This window comes from Lethenteron reissneri, chromosome 28, assembly GCF_015708825.2.
Source record: "Lethenteron reissneri isolate LAM-NWPU_2019-01 chromosome 28, ASM1570882v1, whole genome shotgun sequence".
Lineage (NCBI taxonomy): Eukaryota > Metazoa > Chordata > Hyperoartia > Petromyzontiformes > Petromyzontidae > Lethenteron > Lethenteron reissneri.
Window position 1 is genome coordinate 6,875,208 of NC_083806.1, and position 21,767 is coordinate 6,896,974.

The window sequence follows — 21,767 nt, forward strand, 5'->3', positions numbered from 1 at the left end:
AAAACACTTTTGGTTCAGTTCGTCAGCCTCTGGGACCAGTCTGGGCCAATGTTTTCCAGAATTTGTTAAAAGCACGGAAAAATTTAAATAAAAAAACATGGGACCCAGTCCAGGTTTTGACCTCCCAAATCTCATCAGCAGAGTGTCACTTTGGAACATTTTTGACCGCAGCGCGGTGATTGTTTCGGGAAGTGGCGAGGGGTGGACGGGGGTGGGCTGTGGCACGTGCCACACTCTAAACCCAGCCAGCAGAGTTCGATTCCCGGACATTGGCTAATGCGAGTGATATCTACCCAACTCCTCTTGGGCCCTGGGCCTTCACCAACTTGCGCTGACTAGCATGAGGAAGCATAGCCAACCGCCCTCCATGCCCTCTCGCCTACCACGACCCTGAACGGTTGTGGAAAGAAGGGGCCTTCATCCAGCAGTCAAATGTCCATTGGGCATGGCCGATGGTAATAATTCAATTTGTGCAGGAGGAAATTTGAATGCCCAGAGAATATTCCATGCATACAAGGGTACAATACCCAAACACGATTAAAACACTTAACAGTCTAGGCAGGCGACGCACACAAAACACTGGTTGTTAGTCAAACTCATCATGGGTTGTTTTGGTAATCAAATAAAGCAACACAAAACCGTGCAATTAACATACATTTAAAAGCAAGGACACGAGCTGTTGTTTATGTCCAGAGGTTAATTGAACCAGTTCTGTTGACCGAACCATTAACCATATTAGCGTGTGTGTGTGTCCGTACGCCTATGCGCATGTTTATCTGTATCGTGTGTGTGTCTGTATGTATATGTACGTTTGTTTGAATCTGTACGTCTGTGTTACTACGTGCGTGCGCTCTGCATGTGTATTTGTGCCTGTGCGTATTACATATATATGGAATAGGTGCTCTCCAACAGCACTTGCCCCCGAGAGTCTGTTAAGGATATACGGGCGGTGTTTTTTCTTTGCAAAATACATTCATATGAAGGTACACGCTTGCTATACACACCAGTGTGCATGTGTACCCAAGTGTATTTAAGGTGTAAGTATATGCACGCGAGCACACTAAAGTGTGCAAGTGTGGGGCCACACCATAAGCGAGTACAAGCAAGCGCGCGTCGCCACACAGATTGGCTTCGGCGAAGTTCCACTTTCCACTCGACCGCCCCCCGTGGCCATCTGACAGGGCACGGGCAGGCGAGGCACGGTTTTACACTTACAAAGTAAATTACACGTGTTCATAATATTACACTGATGTCAGTATCTCGAAAAACACAAAACTATTCCATGTTCTTTTTAGTATATTGATTTTCGGACACCCTGGGTGTATATATATATATGCGTGTACGTTCTATTAATGCAACGCTGGGACCGCACGCTGTGACCACACGGCTGTTTATAGGGACACCATCACTTGGCCTGATGATGAGATGATGGCCAGTGCATCGGGACTCCACAGAGTCCCATCAGAAGCCTCACACACACGCGGCTCAAGATCGGTCCAGGGCTGTCCTCTGACATATCCCACGCCTGCCCATGCCCTCTTCAACACAAAGATAAATTCTAGATTTGAAGCTTTCGTGACTGCAAGGATTCATACTCCGAGGTTTTTTCGGTAAAGTCACGTAGGTAAAAAATTAAAATTAATAAAAATAAAATTAAAATCACGACGTTTCGGAGGCAACACAAGCTTCCGTCTTCAGGTGGAACCGAAAAATTTCACTTGATACAGCTATCGTGCTGTGACGGTTACACCTGAAGACGGAAGCTTGTGTTGCCTCCGAAACGTCGTGATTTTTATTTAATTTTTATTTTACATTTATTAATTTTAATTTTTTACCTACGTGACTTTACCGAAAAAAACCTAAAAATACAAAGGCAAATCTCCTCCACGTAGGCGACACGCATGGCTGTTGGGGCAGCAAGTCCAGATAGCAAGCATGGACAAAGACAAGACTTTCGAGATAAGTGCTGTGTTAGCGAGCACCTATTAAGATCGGCACGGCACACGAGAGGGCGGGTGACCATCACCAAGCCTGGCCGCCTTTGTCTCCAGAGTGGGGATGCTTGTACACTGGCACCAGGTACAAATTTGTGGGCGATTCGACCGAGGGAAGGGCCCGGGACCGGTTCGGCAGGAATCAAACCCAGGTCCCGCTGGGTTCGAACTCAGGTGGCTGGGTTCGTGGTGAAGCATGCTAACCGCTACACTGCTGCTCCCCACACCAAACAAAAGGCAAAGACACGCATCTATTTCCATCTACTTTGCAAGCTCGACTGTATGTGTCATTCAAACAAAACACAACGAATACAAATTCACATAAACACACATCGACACCCTCTATCCCAACCTCACATGCCGCTCATACTTTGTACGTCACCACACACGCACACACAAACTTGCAGTAATCTGCACTCTTACAAAGACAAAGATCCCTCGTATAGCCTTGACACACCATTGGGGCAAGTGCTGTTAGTGAGCAAATATGAAGGCCGGAATGGCACACGAGGGGGTGGGTGGAACAGCACCACGCCTGGCCGCCTTTGTCTTCCTCGTGGCGATGTTGTTTATGTCATTTGTGAAAATTCGGTCAGTTCCTATGATCAATGTTACATTGCTTTTATGGCTTTATTTTGGTGATTTCAAAAACTTTTTGGGTTTGGCCATGTTTGCTTGTTGCAGTACGGAATTAGACTGATGGCCTTCATCCTATTTGTCTTGTGGTTGTTGTTGTTTGACTTGCATCCCACTGGTATTTTTGCACACAGCGTGGGTGTACGGTGCTTTTTCTGTAATATTTCTGTTTTTTCCTGGATTTTCTGTTTGCACATAGTCAGTCACTTTAAGACGTTTTCTTGCTCATGTTTTTGTCTCGTTAGTTGCGGTTGCACCCATTCAAGAGCCGAACGGCTCACAGGGCTATACCAAAAGAAATGAAACTTAAATGTTTACGCACCGCACCGAGGAATTCATTCGAGGCCGAGTCGACCTAGGGGGGGGAAGGCCTAGGACCGGTTCAGAAAATCGTCACTGGGTGTTTGGCCGTGAGCGGGAATCGAACTCGGGTCGCCGGGTTCGTAACGAAGCAAAGTGCTAACCGCTACAACCACCGCTCCCCACTGCACTCACCACATGGCACTCAGACCACATGGCACTCAGACTACATGGCACTTTGACAGCAAGGCAGACGGGGAAAGTTTTGAGAATTCGGGGAGCGCCCGCGAAAACACACACGAACACATACAGTAAACGGAGTCGGGTTGATATTATTAGACAGACCCCCCCCCCCCCACCCCATGTTTATAATTACATTAGAATTATGTCCGGCTGCCGTTTACTTGTTTACGTATTAATTCGCGTGCGTGTTTACACAGCTTGGATACATCGCTCCCATTTGCAAAAGGGAGTTGTCCAGCGTTGCAGGGTAATTTTCTTTATTTTTAAACGGCGAGATTCAATTGGCCACTTCTTAGGCTTGACAACATCAGCAACAGCGGCACGTGGAGGGCATCATGTGCCGAGCGAGTTGCGGGCCCGCACATGCCCCCGCATGTCCGAGCAACCACACCCAACCACAGTCATAACACCACTCCTACACAACACCCACACCCCCCATCATACACCACCACTACACTCCATCCACCCACTACATCAACCAACCACATCGCTCCCCTCCACCAATGCCCGCATCAGCCCAGAGCAATTCTCCTACACCACCCCACACCAAGATCCTATAATACTCCACAACATCTCACACCCCACGCCAATATCCTACCCCACCGCGCACCATCCCACACCATCTCACACCCCAAGTCACCATTTCACACCAATCTCCTCCACCATCACACACCATCCCACACCAATCTCCCACACCATCTCACACACCAAGTCACCATCCCACACCAATCTCCTCCATCCCACACCATCTCACACCAAGTCACCATTTCACCCCAATCTCCTCCACCATCCCACACCATCTCACACCAAGTCACCATTTCACAACAATCTCCTCCACCATCCCACACACCAAGTCACCATTTCACAACAATCTCCTTCACCATTCCACACCATCTCACACCAAGTCACCATTTTCACATAAATCTCCTCCACCATCCCACACCACCGCACATCCAAAGTTACAATTTCACATCAATCTCCTACACCATCCCACACCATCTCACACCCCAAGTCACCATTTCACACCAATCTCCTACACCATCCCACACCATCCCACATCCCAAGTCACCATTTCACACCAACCCACATCAAGTCACCATTTCAAATCAATCTCCTCCACCATCCCACACCACCGCACATCCAAAGTCACAATTTCACACCAATTTCCTACACTACCCCACACCATTTCACACCGCACACCAATATCCTACACCACCGCTAGACCCCTACACGCTGGACCACACAGCCCCCGCAATCACGACCGCGTGTCAGTGCCATCCGGGTAACGGACTCTGTACAAAGCCTCCCACCCCTCCTCCTCCTCCCCAGCTCATCTCGATTTTCAAAACATTGGCCAAAATAACCACGACGGCGGCGCCGGCGTTAAAGCTAGAAAGAGCCCACAGCCTCGTTGCCCACGCAGCCATTCGCTCGAAAAAAATATTCGCCGGCCTTCATAGTCCCCAGAGGAGGTGACGACCACAGGATGGAAGTACACGGGAGAATGAAAGTCTGAGCAATCCGTGATGCCGCGTCCGCAGCAGGGGTACACACTCGCAAACAACAATGCAGTTGTGTCACACGTTCGTCAATAAGACTGTCCTCTAGAGCAACAGGGAGGGGGGGGGGGGATAGAACAAAGTGGTGACATTTTGGATAAAGGCCCTTTTTTGCAATGAAGAAGGGCCATTGTCTGAAACGTCGTTTGTTTATTGAAGAACGAGTCTGTGCAAATAGGGTTAGGAGCTTGTACGTCTGTTCTGCTGTTCTGCATGCTCTTCATCCGGGTTCTGCTGTTGCCTCCCATAGACGACAATGCAATCGGTATTGGCCAAACGCCCCAATGCTGAAACATTACCAGGAAATTACTCAATTTGGATGGCAGCACCCACATCGCCCCCTACCGCAAAACTAAAACTTGGCAGGAGCCTCCTGACAAAAAAAGTCTTGAGACTTAGAGTCTTTCCTGGGTCAACAAGTGAAAACAAAAACATACATAAGTTGTGTGTGCCAGTTAAAATCATTGTCTGTGTAGTGTGAAGTGGTGGTGCAGTGTTTTGAGCACTGCAAACCCACCGACGTCAGGTTCGATTCCCAGCCGGGGGCTAATGACACCATTTGTGAGTAGTATTTGCAACTGGTTCTGGGCCTCCCCATGGTAGACCAAGCCATAAATAAGTACCCGTCGTGGAGTGTACACATCGGCACTCGGGGAGTCAAAGACGGACGGGCGGACAGGCACGGTGCTGGCTACACCACCTCTTTCGTACGCCGTTCTGACCTTAAATCGGTGCTCGTTTATAGCACTTGCCCCAGCAGTCCACACAGGGCGTCTTTGTCTCCCTGTGGTGGAGCTGTGCAACCGAAGCATCTGGTCGTGAATGGTCAGCCCTTTGATCACCACATTAGCACCTGAGGCTGTGCTTTGTTGAAAGAGTTTACACTTTGAGTAACTGGTAGTAAAATTCACTAATTCAGCAAATAACAGGAGTACTGTTAACACGGGAAACACGCAAGCACACACACCCACCCACACAGAGGCTCCCATTTAGTTGTATAGACCACAGGGGTAAGTACAGTCGTCAGTGAGAGCCTTCTTAGAAGGAACGTAACGATGCAATGGCTTTGGGAGTCCTTCATCTAGCAGCGGATCGATCACGGCTGATCATGATGACCGATGCTTTGATTCATTATTAATGAAGTTTCCCCCCCTCCCGCTCATAATGCACCAATAGAATAGCAGGTGTCAGAATGCTGTAAATGGTTTTCGATTAGCCTTGTGTGTGTACTGGGATCACATCCCTCCAGCCACGAAAGGCCGCTAGATTCACCACAAGTAAAAAAAACCACGTACACAAGAGGAATCCGTGATTGCATCGAATCGTGACACCGAATCAGCTTACGACTACTTTGGTCCTCCGGTTTTTCAATCGACATTTAGAAATCAACATGCATTTTTAGTATTTGGCTGCTATAAATGTCCACGTGATAAAGGCACTCCACTGAGCTATAATTTCTGGACAGATTTCTTCTGAAAAAGGAGTTGTATAGAGCTCGGTGGGCCTTACTTGGTAAAATACATGTTTTAGTTAGTTTAGTATACATTCACGTATGAACTGGTTAATGGTGCGGGTCAGGCGAGTTGATGACCGGTGGGTGAGTGGTGAGTGTTAGGTTATAGGTGAATTGCGAAGGTCAGATGTCAGCTAAATGTCACTGCACCCCATCTGTAGGATGTGCCGTCCACAAACACGTGCACTATAAAACGCCGGGGTGACTTTCAGCTGGGTCTGTCTGGACCAGAAACCCAACAAATGTCCACCACCGGCACACCACATCCAGTATACTTTCTCACTGCGACTACTTCGTCATGCGCCTGCCGCCGCTACCTACCTACTCCAGTCCATCAGTAACCCGGAAAAAAAATCAGTGAGAAACTATTCTCCATGTAAATGTATAGACGACTCGCGTGGGAGACAATTATTTATTTATCTGTGGCTGATTTACAAAGTCGGAATTTGGGTTGCCACACCAGCTCGCAATGGCCTTGTGTCACGAACGATGATATCACAGGAGGCCTTTATTTTTAAATATTTTTGGCCAAGGTGATGCAATTGTCCTGATGTAATTGTAATTAATAAAGTGCCTGTTAGCGACATTTCAAAATGCATACGGTACGTCAACAAGAAGTTACTAAATCTCAATGAATTACATGGATAATGATGTCACAAACACACATCATATCGCGATAAACGTTGCCGGTAGTGTACATTTCAAGAGTTGGGCTCAGATACCAAACACGGAACTCTCAAAACAGCTTACGCTCCCAAGTGTTTTCCGGTTGTACCGCGTGTCCGTGCGGCTCAATGCCCGACGTTTCACGCCACATTGCTGGGAGCGTTCCGACGTTACGCTCCACGTGAATCGAGAGCTTCGGTTACTGAAAAGTCTCCCAGCAGGGTTGGCTTCGGTTAGTGAAGAAGCTCCCAGCAGTACGTGGAGCAAAACGTTGGACGTCGTGCCAAAATACAAACACGCGGTACAACCTGAAAACAACAACAAAAACGTCGTAGAGCCGTAAGACACGACTGCGAAAATATATGGGAGGAACTCATTCGTGTGTGTGTGTGTGCGCCTCGGGCTACCAAGACCCCGAACCACATCTCAACGCGGTGCCGATTATCCTGTGTCCACAACAGCGTATTCAATATCCCCAAAACAAAAAACCAGAGCACGCGCGGGTCAACTGCGCTCGGTCAAACCCCATCCGCACAACCACAACCACCACGATCCCCCATCTAACCAACGCCAGCTCCAATCCGTTCACCAGCCAATCCTCCCACCCACCCACCGAGCACCCATCTGTCAACCGTGTCGTGCCTGAAATCCAAACCCCCCCGTTCCCTGCTGCCTTATCTGCGATGTAAACAAGCTGCATGCTGTGGGGGTGTTTTCAGGAAAATCTCTTGGAAATGGCCAGCTACCGCCCCCCCTTCTCTCCGTGTCTCTGAACTCACGTGCTGGTTGCTCACAACACACAATAAGTGCACACAGACACACACACACATGCGTGTGTCTGTGTGTATGTCTGCGGTTGTGTGGGCTTCTTCAACTTTTGAACTCTCGAACGTAACGTGGCCACTCAAGATTAGAGATTCCTCTTCCCGTGTGCAAGTTATGGCTATGGTGCATGTCATAATTCTGATCATCATCATCAGCGATGGCCAATCCGCTGCCGGAGGAAGGCCTCCCCCAGCCACCGGTACCGCCACCTCTCACGATCCTGCGAAGTAATGGTCCATCAAGCACCTGCACACGCACCGATATCACCAGGGGCAATCTCGTCGGTGGTAGCCGTGTAAGGAATTTGGTTTCGTTCGCCTGCATGTTTTCACGCACTTCTGTCATGTGGTATAAAGTCCTCTTATCCGCGGCCCTATTACCCGTGACTATAATGAACCGCAGCCATGATCGATTGGGAAAAATCACATTATCCGCAAATTGATTCTTATTAATGCTATTGCAAGCGTTGATCAGTGGTTAACCACTCGGAATTGGACGAGTTATTTTTCGCAGATAGGCACAGAAAATAGGATCTTCCAATATAAGTGGATTAGGTTAGTCTCTGGGATGGAGTGATGGCAAAGTGGTCCGAATCCAATGACCTGAGTTCATCGATTCCCAGGCACGGCAAACATCAGTGGCAAGCGATATCTGAACCGGTTCTGGGTGCATCCCCCCCCACCACTTCACCCACCCACCACTGACTGACCAGCCTAATAAAGTATGGTCAAATAAAATCTCATTAGCAACGTGGCGTGGCCTACATCCAGCAGTGGATTGACAAAAGGGAGATTGATAAGTGATGAGGCTGATGACGAGTCCGAGTTGACCACGGTCGATGTGAACTCGTAACATCGTGATCAAAATGCCTGCTTTCATTACCGACCTCAAAACAATCGAACCTCGTCTCCCAAGGTTTTCCAGAAATGACTGTTAATAAGCAGCCCAAACACTGGGCCGGTTTCCACCCCTCTCGAGAGTCATCAGCAGCGTGCGGCCCATTACACGAGTTGCCACCACGCTGCCAGGCGCTAAAGGCAAAGCGCCTTCATCCAGCGGTGAAAACGAAACAGGGGTGCGCGCACTACTTATGTAGCTATTACGGTGCGATTACGATGCGTTTCAGCGTACTTGTGTATTGTTTTCAAGTGTTTTCCCCGATAAGAGTAAATCGCTAATACGGGCAAGTCGCTTGACATTTCTGGTTTAATAATAACTCGTCGACCTCATTCCTCACAAAGGAGGTCGGTGGGAGTGATGTTTACCACCACATCACGGAGGCAGAGATGTTTTCAATCACATCACGCGTGACTCACATATCATCCGTAAAACAAAAACACAGAACAAAAGGGCTATCTTCTTGTTCGTGTGTGTGTGCGCACACGGGTGTATACGTGAGTGCATGTGGGGAGCGGTAGTGCAGTAGTTAGCGCGCTGCACTACCAACCCAACGACACGAGTTCCATGCCCGCTCATGGCCAACACCAGTGACGATTGCCTGAACGGGTCGCGGGCCTTCCCTAGGTCGACTCAGCATCAAATAAGCACCTGGTGCAGTATGTGACCATCGCCACGAGGAAGACAAAGACGGCAGAGCAAGGTGCTGGCTGGCTACACACCTCGTGCAACATGCCGGTCTACATTAGGTGCTCGCTAACAGCACTTGCTCCAAAAGTCTATTAAGGCTATACGGGGGATCTTTGTTGTACCCGACTTGGTTACTCTGCTCAAAGCGTTGTTGTTCAGATATCCGGCTTGTACCGTGATCTGTCCGGTATGATGTTCGACGTTTCCCCCTACGTGCTGGAAGCTTCTTGGAGGAACCGAATTGTTGTTGTTGCAGTTCTTGTGAAAATGTTTCAATGGTGCCTGTGTGTATTCAGTGAGCCATCTGTGAACTGCATGGGCTCGATAACGGTGTTTGTACGGAAACCGAAAATGTATTAATTGATATTTTTAAGTGCCAGTCACACCGCAACCCACGCAAGGACCTGCGAATCCACAGGTTTTAGGCCCACGAGGTGAAACAAGACGAGGACATGCGGTACACAACCAGTATACACAGCAACGGTACACACACACACATAGCATACCAAGCACATGCATACAAACACACAGCACACAAAAGTACATGCATACAACATACAGCACACACTCCACATATGCACGACACAGAATAAAAGTAACACATTAATACACAAGCAGGCAACGTAACCTCCTACTGGCACATACACGCGACTTAAAAAAAGACACAGTATATAAAAAATAAACATAACTGTATCTGACAATTTATTTATTAATTAGCCCGTTTAGGATTCAAGCTCAAGTTTACAGCCACGGCACGGGCTGTGGCATAAGGGATGTGAGGAGAGGGCATCTGGCACCGAGCACGCCGCCCCAAGCACAATGGCATGTTGTTAATCGTGGTGTGTGTGCCAACGCTAGTGCTATAACACTGGTCACCACACTTTTTCTGGCATAAGGTATTCCAACGGTTTTAAGGTAATTTTGGGGTGCCGATTCCAAATCTGGCATCAGATTTTGTCTATCACATCAGGTTGAGATATCAAATATTGCATTTTCAATAAAAACTGCAGAAGAAAAATATTAAATAAATGTGGATATCTACATAAAATGATATTATAACAAAACACACTATCCTAAAAATACAGCACCCTATTTTAACACTAAAACAGTCACCGACTCGCAACAACTTGCAATCATAAGTGACAGAGTTAATTTCGGGTAAATCAATGAAAATGGGGTATGCCGATAGCATAAAAAATGAGATGTGATAGAGCAAATCTGAGATCAGATTTGGAATCAGCACCCTGAAATTAGTCTAAAACAGCTGCAAAAGTCCAGGCCAGAATTTTTATTGTTGACCAGTGTTATTGATCCAAAAGTGTCACAAACCACATGATTTGGCTGTAAGAACATGCGCGCGCGTGTGTTTTTGAACACTTGTGTGTACACTTGTGTGTGCGTGTACTAATGCATTTGTGCAGGATGGGGTCTGGGGGGGATGTATAACGGTTAGCAAGCTGCACTACGAACCTGGCGACCAGAGTTTGATTTCTGCTCACGACCAATAACAGCAGTGAATATTTTAACCAGTCCTGGGCCTCCTCTAGGTCGACTCAGTGTTAAATGGGTACCTTGTGCAGCATGTAAACACCAGAACTGGGGAGACAAACGTGGCCGGGAAGCGTGTTTGTTGGCAAACTCTCACCTTCGTGTGCCATTCCGGCCTTCATAGGTACTCACAAACAGCACTTGCGCCAAGAGTCTGCTAAAGACTACATGGGAGAGCTTTGTCTTTTGTGCCTCTATGCGATGTGTATAGCACATGTGCTAGTGTAGCGTGTCCGTACCTATACATGTGAGCACACGTGTCTCTCGTGGGGGGGGGGGGGGGGCCTGCATTCTATGCATTATGTGTGCGTGTCTACGTGCATTTATACAATTACGCGTGCGCACGGGCGGGCACGCACAAGCGCACGCATCCGTGCGTGCGGGTAGCGTATCAGCACAGGCTCGACGGAACAGTGACCGACTTCCGCGGATGAAAGAAAACAAATATGCGCCCAGGAATTAACCCGTCTGGACTTCCAATTGCTCGGCGGACTGTGGAAGGAAAGCGAGAGCTGGCCGCATTTTCGCTGCCCATTTCTTGGAAAAGCCAAATAAAAAAACCACACAGCTCGCACACACGGCCACAGACTAAGGCTTCACCTGGCACCAGACCCATTGAAATCTGGCACCAGCTGATTGTGCTCCACGACCACTTGTTTTTGTTGTGTTTGTTTGGGCACACACATCACCATAGTGGCTGTCCATTGAGGGGGGGAGGGGGCTGGGGAGAGATTGGTCCCCTGCCATATGAATGTGGAATTTACACGAGTGAGTGGTCCTCTTGAGTACGGACGGGGTCATTTTGAATCGACCGGCAATAACGTGCGCACAGTACAACTCTTAATCCGTGAGTGGTGTGGGAAATAAACTTCGCGTATCCTGTTATCCGCAAATTCAATTCACTTATCCATGAAATGTAGTGCAGACAACAGGAATAGGGGCACGGATAATAGGAGTTTTAGCAGACCCTACAGTTCCGACAAACAACATCGCTGGCAGCTAATATGGTGGCAGATAATAGGAATTGTACTGTGCAAATGTGCAGTCAAACTCCCTTTATCCGGAATTGATGTGCAGGGCTGAACCATTGGCAGATCCTAATATTCGAACATATTTTTTTATTTTAAGCTACTCCTATTATTTGTGAAATAGGATTAATTTTCCACGTGAATCCTTCTATCTGTTAAAATGTAAACATGAATAGGATTACGTTAGCACCAGCAGCCATCAATTCTGGCTCTGCCTCTACCGCATTCGTACACACGGATAACAGGACACATTTGCCAAGCGACTCATCTTATTTGTGAATAAACAATCACACGGGAGTTTTCGTTAATTAATTAGGAGGTCACTGATAAATGAGAGTCATTTATAAATGGGGGTCTTGCTAAAGCAGTTTTCCTGTAGTCATAAAAACAATGAGTGCCTTTAGAGTGGTTGTACGTGTGCGTGAATATTTAATAAAACAGAGCAACGAGCGAATGGGCGACGGAAAGCGACCCACGCAGTTGTGGAAAAAAAAGTGTCTCGTGCTGCGAACCCGGTGGCCCGAGTTCGATTACCAATCACAGCTAAAAATCAGTGGCGAGTGATGTTGCGACCGATTCTGAGTGCAAGCCCCTCCACCCTTCGATCCCCCACATCACCATCCCGCATTGCCCAGGGTGATGAGGTACGGTAGAACAAACCCCTCTTCTGGCATGGGGAGGCCTTCGTCCAGCAGTGGATCGACAAGGCCCTGTAAATTATTATTCCGTGTAAGGATACGTTTGATTCCTCAATTAATATCGATTTCTATGCTGACGGGCATCGTCATCGTCAGCCAATATCAATTCCCCGTTGGACAAAGGGTTTCCTAAGTCACCGCTATTCTTTAAAAATGGTACAGCGATGCAAAACACAGCTCACGATAATAGCTAACAATTTGCACGTGCAAGATTTGAAGCTATACTTATACATTGTTTCTAATGGGTTAATATGGCCCCTGCAGCCATTAAAGGCTGCTACGTTTATATGACAATCACAAAAGCAGGAATTAATTCTTGAGCTGAATCGGCAGAGAGGAGGGGGTACCATACCACCCCTACTTATCATACATTAATATTTAATACTCCTCCTAAATATGGACATAAAGAAGATGAGAAGCTACACCTAAGGGCTTCATCCATGAAAGATAACTCGTTCGACTAGACAACCAACAAAGAGAGATGGAGCGATGCAGGTGCCGTGGCGGATTATTACATCGTAAGAACGTGACAGAGGGTGGCGGTCTGGCGGATAAAGTGGGCCTTAATCCAGCAATGGTTTGACCACAGCTGCTGATGATGATAATTCTGGTCAATTCACGGATGACAAAGTCGTGCTCATCCGTGTATCATTTTACATCAAAAGAATCGTATTATTCAGGGCAGACGGTGGGTCTACGAGAAGCCATCAATAAAGGCCCTTTTTTCTACAGTTTCACCAAATGGACTCTAGACGCAATTGCGTGGGACACAGCAAACACAACAGCCTGCTCAAATATTTGGCATCACAGCAGGGCCCTAGGTGGCAGGCGCTTTTGGGAGGGGGGGGTGGGGGGTGTTTGGGGTCAGACTGTTGAGATGGGATAGTGGAAAACCTGGCCATGTGGAGACCAAAGTGACCTGACCAACAGATCGGCATGCAGGTCTTTTCGGATGAACCTACCATCAGGTCACGGAAGGGGGTGGGGGACAAGCTTTGTTTGCAAAACGCCTGACGATTTGCCACCGACAGCTGGACCATTACCGTCTGTAGCCAAAAACGGTGCTATCCCGAGATCGCATTTGCACAATCGCAGTAGCTCGGCAACAACCTCCCCCCGCCCCCACTCCTCTTGCTCTCCCGTCCACCCCTTCTATCCATCCTCCAGCCCTCGCTCTCCCTACCAAAGCTTTTAAAAGCCCACAGATTTTAAAAGCCACATACCCTTTAATTACGTTGGTTGCCAAAGATCGGCCCCCGTCTCTGTAGTTCCCCCTCCTCTCCTATCTCGTCCGGCCCTGCCACCCGTAACACCGCTCTCTTCGTCTGCCATCTTCACATCCTCCACCAGCCTTTCGCCCACATATGTGCGAAAATAACACAACACGTGCGCAAATGTGCCCGAGAGAAGGTCGTTTTATGGACGGACTTAGAACTGCCATGGGAATGTGGATTTTTTAAATCATCAATGGCTGAGGTTGGACATTGATGATGAGCCACCAATGCAGATTAGCACAACACAATAGCTTGTTTGAGCAGGGATCTGCTTTAACTCGACTAGTAATTTGGCTCCTTCATTAAAATGTGGAATATCCAACAGTGTCTCCATCCAGCATTCAAGTGACCATTGCTGCTGATAAACTTGTGTTTTTTTCACAGACGACTGGAGGAATCCCACGCTTATAAGGAGCTGACATCCAAAGATCCTCTGATGTCACATACTGTGTGTGTGTGTGTTTATACACGAAGTAGCAAGTGCTTATTGACCTGTCAAAACATTCCCATAACTGTCACTGGTATGTCTACAGCTCCAGTATTTGGATTCTGGAATATGGTTGTGGTGGTACGAAATGGGTGGAGCGGTGACAGCTGTTGGAGAAATGCGGGACGAACCTCGCGACCCCGAGTTTGATTCCCGATCACGGCTAACATCAGTGGCAAGAGACATCTGAACCGGTACTGCACGTCCACCCACTGCCCCAACCTCAACAAGGCTACACTCACAAGCATGGTGAGATATAGTCAAACAAGCCCTATGACCACCAATACAACATCCGCAGGCCTTCGGCTCTAGCAGTGAATAAACAAAGGTCTGTAAATAATCAACAATAGCTTTATCTCAGAGGTGTATTGAGGTATCTGTGCATGTCACAGTTGATGACGATGAGGATTAAAATGTAAGAATTTAGAACACAATGTTCACATTTATATAAAGTGTTGTATATACATACATACACACACAGTGGGGTGCGGGAGTGGAGTCACCAGCACACAGCACACGATGAACCTGGCAACCCGAGTGCGATTCTCTGCCACGGAAAAACGTGTTATTTATGTGAACCAGTCCTGGGCTCCTAGATCGACTCAGCCTTAAATGGGCAGCATTTTTTTTTTACGCACAACAACCCTTACCGAGTATCATGGGCTCTTGGTCAGAATGGTCTTGCCAAGTTCACTAAGTAGGGGGTTATGATCGCCATCTACAATTGCAATTAAAGTGTGCCTCTCGTGGTATTAGAAAGCCACTGAAGCCATCCACTTCTAAATCTAGACTGAAAAACGAATTTCTTTAGAACTACTTTTTGTGTGTTCAGTTTGCTCCAGCCTGCCCCACGGTAGGCAACGTGCAGTGCGAACTAACTTCAACATAAAGTACATCACATGAACATCAGCACAGGAGAGACAAAGGCGGCCGGCAGTGGGGCAAAGGCACACACCACTTCCTTTTGTGCCATGCCGGTCTTTATGGGCGCTCCCCCTAATGGCACTTGCCCCAACAGCCTCTGTAGGATACCTGGGTGGGGTTCGTTGTCTTTATATGATGCATAAGACAAAGGTCCCCCGTATAGCCTTAACAGACTGTTGGGGCAAGTGCTGTTAGCGAGCACCTATGAAGGCCGGAACAGCACACGAAAGGGGTGGGTGACCAGCACCACCAACCTTTGGTCTCCCCAATGACGATGATTACACACCGCACACCAGGTAATTATTTGAGGCCGAGTCGACCTAGGGGAGGCCCGGGACCGGTTCAGAGTTGGCCGTGAGCGGGAATCGAACTCGTGTGGCCGGGTTCGTAGCGCAGTGCGCTAACCACTAACACCACCGCTCCCCCTCTCACACAAATATATATATAAACACACACACACGGCGCAAATTCTGATCCTGCAGACCCAAAGAGCGAGAGCACTTTTCTCCGCTTGGCAACAACAATCAAAACACTGGGCGGACAAGCCAATGGGTTTCGGCCAATGGGTTTCGGCCAATGGGATCGCGTGAAAGGGCTCTGCATACCGTGCAGCCGACCAATGGGCAGACTGGGATTTGTGGAGGAGGGGGTGGGGGCCCTTTGTGGGTGCACGAGCTCGAACGCTGATTGGCCGTCGCGAAGAAAGGAAACCAGACGGGAGGCTGGGGGAGTTGTGTGAGTGCGTGTGTGTGTGCACGCGCGCGTGTGTGTGTGTGTTTAGCACGTGTCTGTATGTATAACACGTGTGTGTGCGAGTTTGTGGTGGGGGGAGGAGCGGTAGTGTAGTGGTTAGCGCGTCTGCGCTACGAACCTTGGCCAACACCAGAGTTCGATTCCCGCACACGGACAACAACAGTAGCGACGATTATCTGAACTCGTCCTGGGCCTCCCCCCTAGGTCGACTCGGACACAAATGAGTACTCGGTGCGGCGGCGTTGTAGTAACATCGCCACTGGGGAGACAAAGGCGGCCGGGTGTTTGATGAAGTGGGGTGGGTTGATTTCCGACGCCAACTCGCCACAACCTTTTTTAACCGGAATTCGAACTCCGTTCAGCCGGTTTGTTATGTGGTAGGCAAATGCAGTCAACCACAAACTCACAAAAACAAAGATCCCCCGTGTAGCCTGTAGCAGATTGTTGGGGCAAGTGCTGTTAGCGAGCACCTATGAAGGCCGGCACGGCACACGAGAGGGGCTGGGTGGCCAGCAACTACGCCCGGCCGCCTTTGTCTCCCCAGTGGCAATGTTACTACAACGCCGCCGCACCGGGTACTCATGTGTGTCTGAGTCGACGTAGGAGAGGCCCAGGACCGGTTCAAATAATCGTCGCTGGTGTGTTGGTGGCCGTGAGCAGAAATCCAACCCGGATCACCGGGTTCAAATAACAGCGTAGCGCTAACCGCTGCGCCACCGCTCCCCACGCCCGACCTTAATCTGTCCCGTGTCACGCCGGCCTTAATGGGCACTCGCAAACAAAACAAACTCTCGCTGCTGCAGTAGCAGCAGCAACAACAACAACAGCGTCCCCCCGCACAGAGAAATAGATTTGTGTGTACGTGTGTGTGTGGTTCAGTGAACAGCCGTTGTGTGTTCAGAAGAGAAGACATCTATACAGTACACACATTTACATTTCAGCCCCGTGTAAGGTCTACACAGCAACGCACGTGTGCGTGTGTCGACACGAGAACAGTGGCGGGAGGGGAGCGCAATGCTATGAAAACAGTGTCGACAGTGTTGTGGGAAGGGTAAGGGCCAAGTATTACTCAACCCCCTTCTCCTCCGATGCACAGGAGGTCCGCATTTTCACAATAGTGGTGGTGGTGGGGGGGGGGTAGTAAAGCGACAGCGGCTATTTAAACAAAGCTCATTTTAAAAATAAGACATTTCGTGGAAGTGGCACGCACGCCATACCACCGAATCGGTCAGTCAACCACCAGCAGACAACCCGGAGGGGAGAGGCAACTGGGGTTAGAGGGAGCTCCCTTGCCAATAAACTAAAGTATTTTTTTTATTTTACCAGGTAAGGCCCACACAGAGCTGTCCAGATCTTTTTCAAAAGCGACCTAAGCCATCATCCTGCGGAAATGTGCAGCAGCAGCCATATACTCGAAAACGCACGGTCGATTCTAAATGCGGGGGTGGAAATAAAAGAACAAGTATAACCCGTAAAAACAAAGTTTTTCACTATAAATCCTTTATATGCGTGGCGGCTAGAGTCCTCTCGTCCTCTGGCTTGAGATGGCTGCCACCTATGGGTCAGATTATGGCATGGCAGCATTAAGCAATTGGTAATTAAATATAATATTTTTGTCCTAAAAAGTGTAAAATTTTGGGGAAAAAATTTCACGAACATTAATTGTCACGCACAACGAGTCTGTGTGGAAAATGTCAGCTCGATTGGATCACGGGAAGTGGGTTAACAAACGACCAAAAGATTTGCACGGTCCTAAGCAAGCAAGCAAGTGAACTTAAAGGATTTAAAAATCTACGCAACCACGGGGGGGAGAGAACATTCAAAACTCTAAATATACAGGTGTCAGGGTTGGGCTTGAACCCACGACCTCCTGTATACCAGGCGAGGCAGTTAACATCTCGCCAGAAGGGTGGTGGGATAACGGCCGCAGCATTGCGGATGGGACCCAAAAGTTCGAAGCCAGTCTGGAGTGTTCTTGTGGTTGTATAAAAACGTGCTGCATCATAATATTGGTTCTGGAAAGCCAGTTGGCCGACGGATTGAAACCTGCGTTATTTGTGTAGACGGAGGTCGGTATAAAATATCTCGCATCATAACGAGAGCACTTAAAAAAAATTGACCCTTTTTGTAAGTTAATTTGGTGCGCCTTGGATGAATGCCTCCCCTTATGCTGGCTGTGTCGATCACGGGAGTTGTTTGGCCATACTTCCCCAGGCTGGTCAGTGCAGGGTGTGTTATGTTGAGAGGCGAGTGCCAGTTACTGGTGCAAATATCACTTGCCACTGATGTTAGCCGTAGCCGGGAGTCGAACTCAGGTCGCTGGGTTTAGAGTACAATGCTCCAATCCGCTCTCCCAATTTACAGGACTGTCAAAAGTTACGAATTACTTTAAGTGTTATATAGTATTATTGTTTTGTCCAAAGTGGCCCCATAGCCAAAATGAAAATGGGCACTGCCTATAACATCTGGGAAACATAACAGCTTTGGTTTTAACAGGCCAAATTCAGCGCATGCGCCCGGGAAGGTTGACATCACTCCAGAGTGTTTTCTGCTAAAACAAACGTTGGTTGTGAAACACTAGTCCGGAAGAGCAATTGGCCGATGATACTCCAATAAATATTTGTATGCAGGCAGATATATAATTTTATGTTTTAGTTAATTAAATTAAGTGTCATGATACTGAAGCGAGCACTGGATGGCCTTTCATATGGTTGTTGTTGGTGGTCCAAACACGCGAGTTAAATTTCCACATTAGGATGCCAACAGCCAGCCTATCCATAGGACAATGCTACAAACAATGCTTATGTAAGGTCCTGATCGAGTCTCAGGAAAGTTTTTTTGGGAGGTTCCTGCTCAGGGTGTTCCCCCCCCCCCATTCCTGCTGATGATTTTTTTTCCAAAGTACTTCCTAACTCTCCACAACTGAGGGTAAAGTCAACGGTATATAGTGTGGTTGTCATTGACCCTGCTGCAAGGAAGTAGTCCAATTCTCAACTATTTGTACCAAAAATATATTTGTACAAAAAAATATATTTGTACAAAAAAATATTTTACCAATCTCAGACCCACCTGAGCTATATAGCGCTTTTTCAGAAATAACCTGGCCACAAATTATAGCTCAACGAAGTGGCTTATCACGTGGAAAATGACAAGGACCAAACACTCAAAACGCACGACTACTCAAAATGTGGTGGGAAAAACTGGGGGGCCCAAACAAATCCACGTGACCACGGGGAGAGAGACACGGAAACTCCAAATACACAGGCGTCAGGGTTGGGATCTAACTCACAAAACTCCTGAATACCAGGCGAGGACGTTAACATCTCGCCACTATGCCCCCCCCCCCATCACTCCATCTCTTTGTAGCTTGGCACCTGGGGTCCGCCCCGTGCAGTTGCACACTCAATAGCTATGACACCGGGCAAAAACATTCCCCCGCACGAAACAAGGATGAAAGTTCTCCTTAGCGTACAGTACGGCATTTCAAATTTGTCTCAAGGAGGTCTGCCAACACTTATTGAAATGGCCAACGCAGAGAGGCGGCAGCCAGCAGCGGTGTGAGCTGTATTATATAAATACATAAAACTTGCTTGAGAATTTAAAGGAAACCTCATTTGCAGATTTGTTTTATTTATACTCAATATAGGTAGGTATGTGCGCCATTGCTGGCTCCCTGTGTTGTACATTTCATGTGGAGGCGGCATGTGAAGGACACTAACGGGCCATTTGGAGGCAGTTGCCTTGGCGGCAAAGACAAAGGGCAAAAAATTAACTCGTAAAAACAAAGTTTTTCACTATAAATCCTTTATGCGTGGCGGCTAGAGTCCTCTCGTCCTCTGGCTTGAGATGGCTGCCACCTATGGATCAGATGATTGCCTGCCAGCATTAAGCAATTGGTAATTAAATATAATTTTTTTCCCCTAAAAAGTGTAAAGTTATGGAAAAAAAATTTCACGAAAATAAATTGTCACGCACAACGAGTCTGTGTGGAAAATGTCAGCTCGATTGGATCACGGGAAGTATGTTAAAAAACGATTGAAAGATTTGCACGGTCGTAAGCAAGCACGCAAGCAAGCAAACTTAATATGAAGGATTTAAAAAGCGACGCTCACAACAATGAACGGCACGCCGGGCGGATAAAACACAGAAAAAAATTGTATCGACTTCATAAGTCGTTTGCGGCTCCTAAACGGTTAATGGTTGTGTACATTAAGCTAATATGAAGCGGTGATCTCCATCATTACAAAACAAAGACAAAGGTCCACCGTGTAACTTCTAACAGGCTGTCGTGGTAATTGCTATCAAGGCCGGCAGAGCACACAAGGGGGTGGATGTGGCCAGCGTCACGGCTGCAATTACCATCACCACCGAACACCAGCACCACCACTGGACACGACCATTTCTACCAGTGTCACCACCACTAACCATTACCACCACCGAGGCAAACACGACCGCCAGCGTCATCACCACTACCAGAAACAAAAGGACCAACATGACGACAGGCAACGCCATCATCACTACCACCAACACGAGCATCGTGAAATCACCACCATCGTCACCATCGATATCAGCACCACACGAGCACCACGAGCAATGCCGCTCATCGCAGCGATCCACTCCGCATCCTCCAGGCGCAAGTATCTGGCTCAAGCACTTCAATGTAAAATTATTGCCGAAGACGGCCAGCCACCCCCACACAATTGTCAAAACAACGTTGTCACGTGCCTCTTATGCAAAGCGGCAGCTGCTCGACCCCCCCGACCCCCAAAATAAAAAGCAAAAACACAGTAAAATGAAGCAAATAATTAAACAACCACAGCTTCCTCGTTTTTAATTAACGGGCCCGAAAACGATTGCTCCCTTTTACAATCTCTTTTTTTACAACCTCGGTTTGTTTTTAAAAAAAAAAATCACTTTATTTTCACGCGTGCAATCGTGGACAAGCGATAAAAGGTACGCATGGTCAAATGGCCCAACCGGTTGCGAGTGACGCAAGCAAAGTTTTGGTACAGCCACGATGGTACAAGGCCATCATAAGACCCGTGAAGCGATAAGACCAGTTTCCAAAGGTTACTCAGTAACTCTGCGTTTTATATATACACACACACAAACACACATTGCACGCGCCATGCACACATGCACGCAAATAATGCAAAACATGTTTAGGGTACACAAAAACATCAAGCCCGTGCATACAAACGATCATGCGCAAATAGAATCAAGATGGAGGTGAAACACACAGCAGACACGTGGTCTTTCCAGATGAACAGCACTTCAAATGACCGCAGAAGGAACGGTGGCAGCGTGCCCAAGATCAAAATCACCCGGAATGTGCTCCGCCTTATTGGATCTTGCAAAGCTAAGCAGGTTTTTAAGATGGGTTCGAACACGGATGGGGTGAACACAACCACCAAAAGGCTTGTCAGGTGTTGTAGTCGTGGGGCTGTGATTTGTGGCCAGTGGCAAGTGGCAGTGCCCCCTCTCTTACGCGTGGTGGGTTTTCGCCAGGTATTCCGGTTGCCTCCGACAAAGCCAAACATCCCGTTGCAGGGCCCTCGAGTCCTGCGACTTAGGCTTCCCTTGGTAACCAAGGGACGTAATTTGCTATGCCAGAGATCGGTTGTGAGACTGTAACAAGTCCTTTAAGGGCAAGCCAACAATGTAAAAATAGACCCGTAAAAACAAAGTTTTTCACTATAAATCCTTTATATGCGTGGCGGCTAGAGTCCTCT

At 47.9% G+C, this 21,767-nt stretch overlaps 1 protein-coding gene across 2 annotated transcripts in view; it reads right to left on the reverse strand.

The window, feature by feature from the left end:
• Positions 1-21,767, reverse strand: part of LOC133348886 (protein yippee-like 1) — a 52,476-nt gene that overhangs the window by 11,287 nt on the left and 19,422 nt on the right. The gene's annotated exons all lie outside the window — the stretch shown is intronic.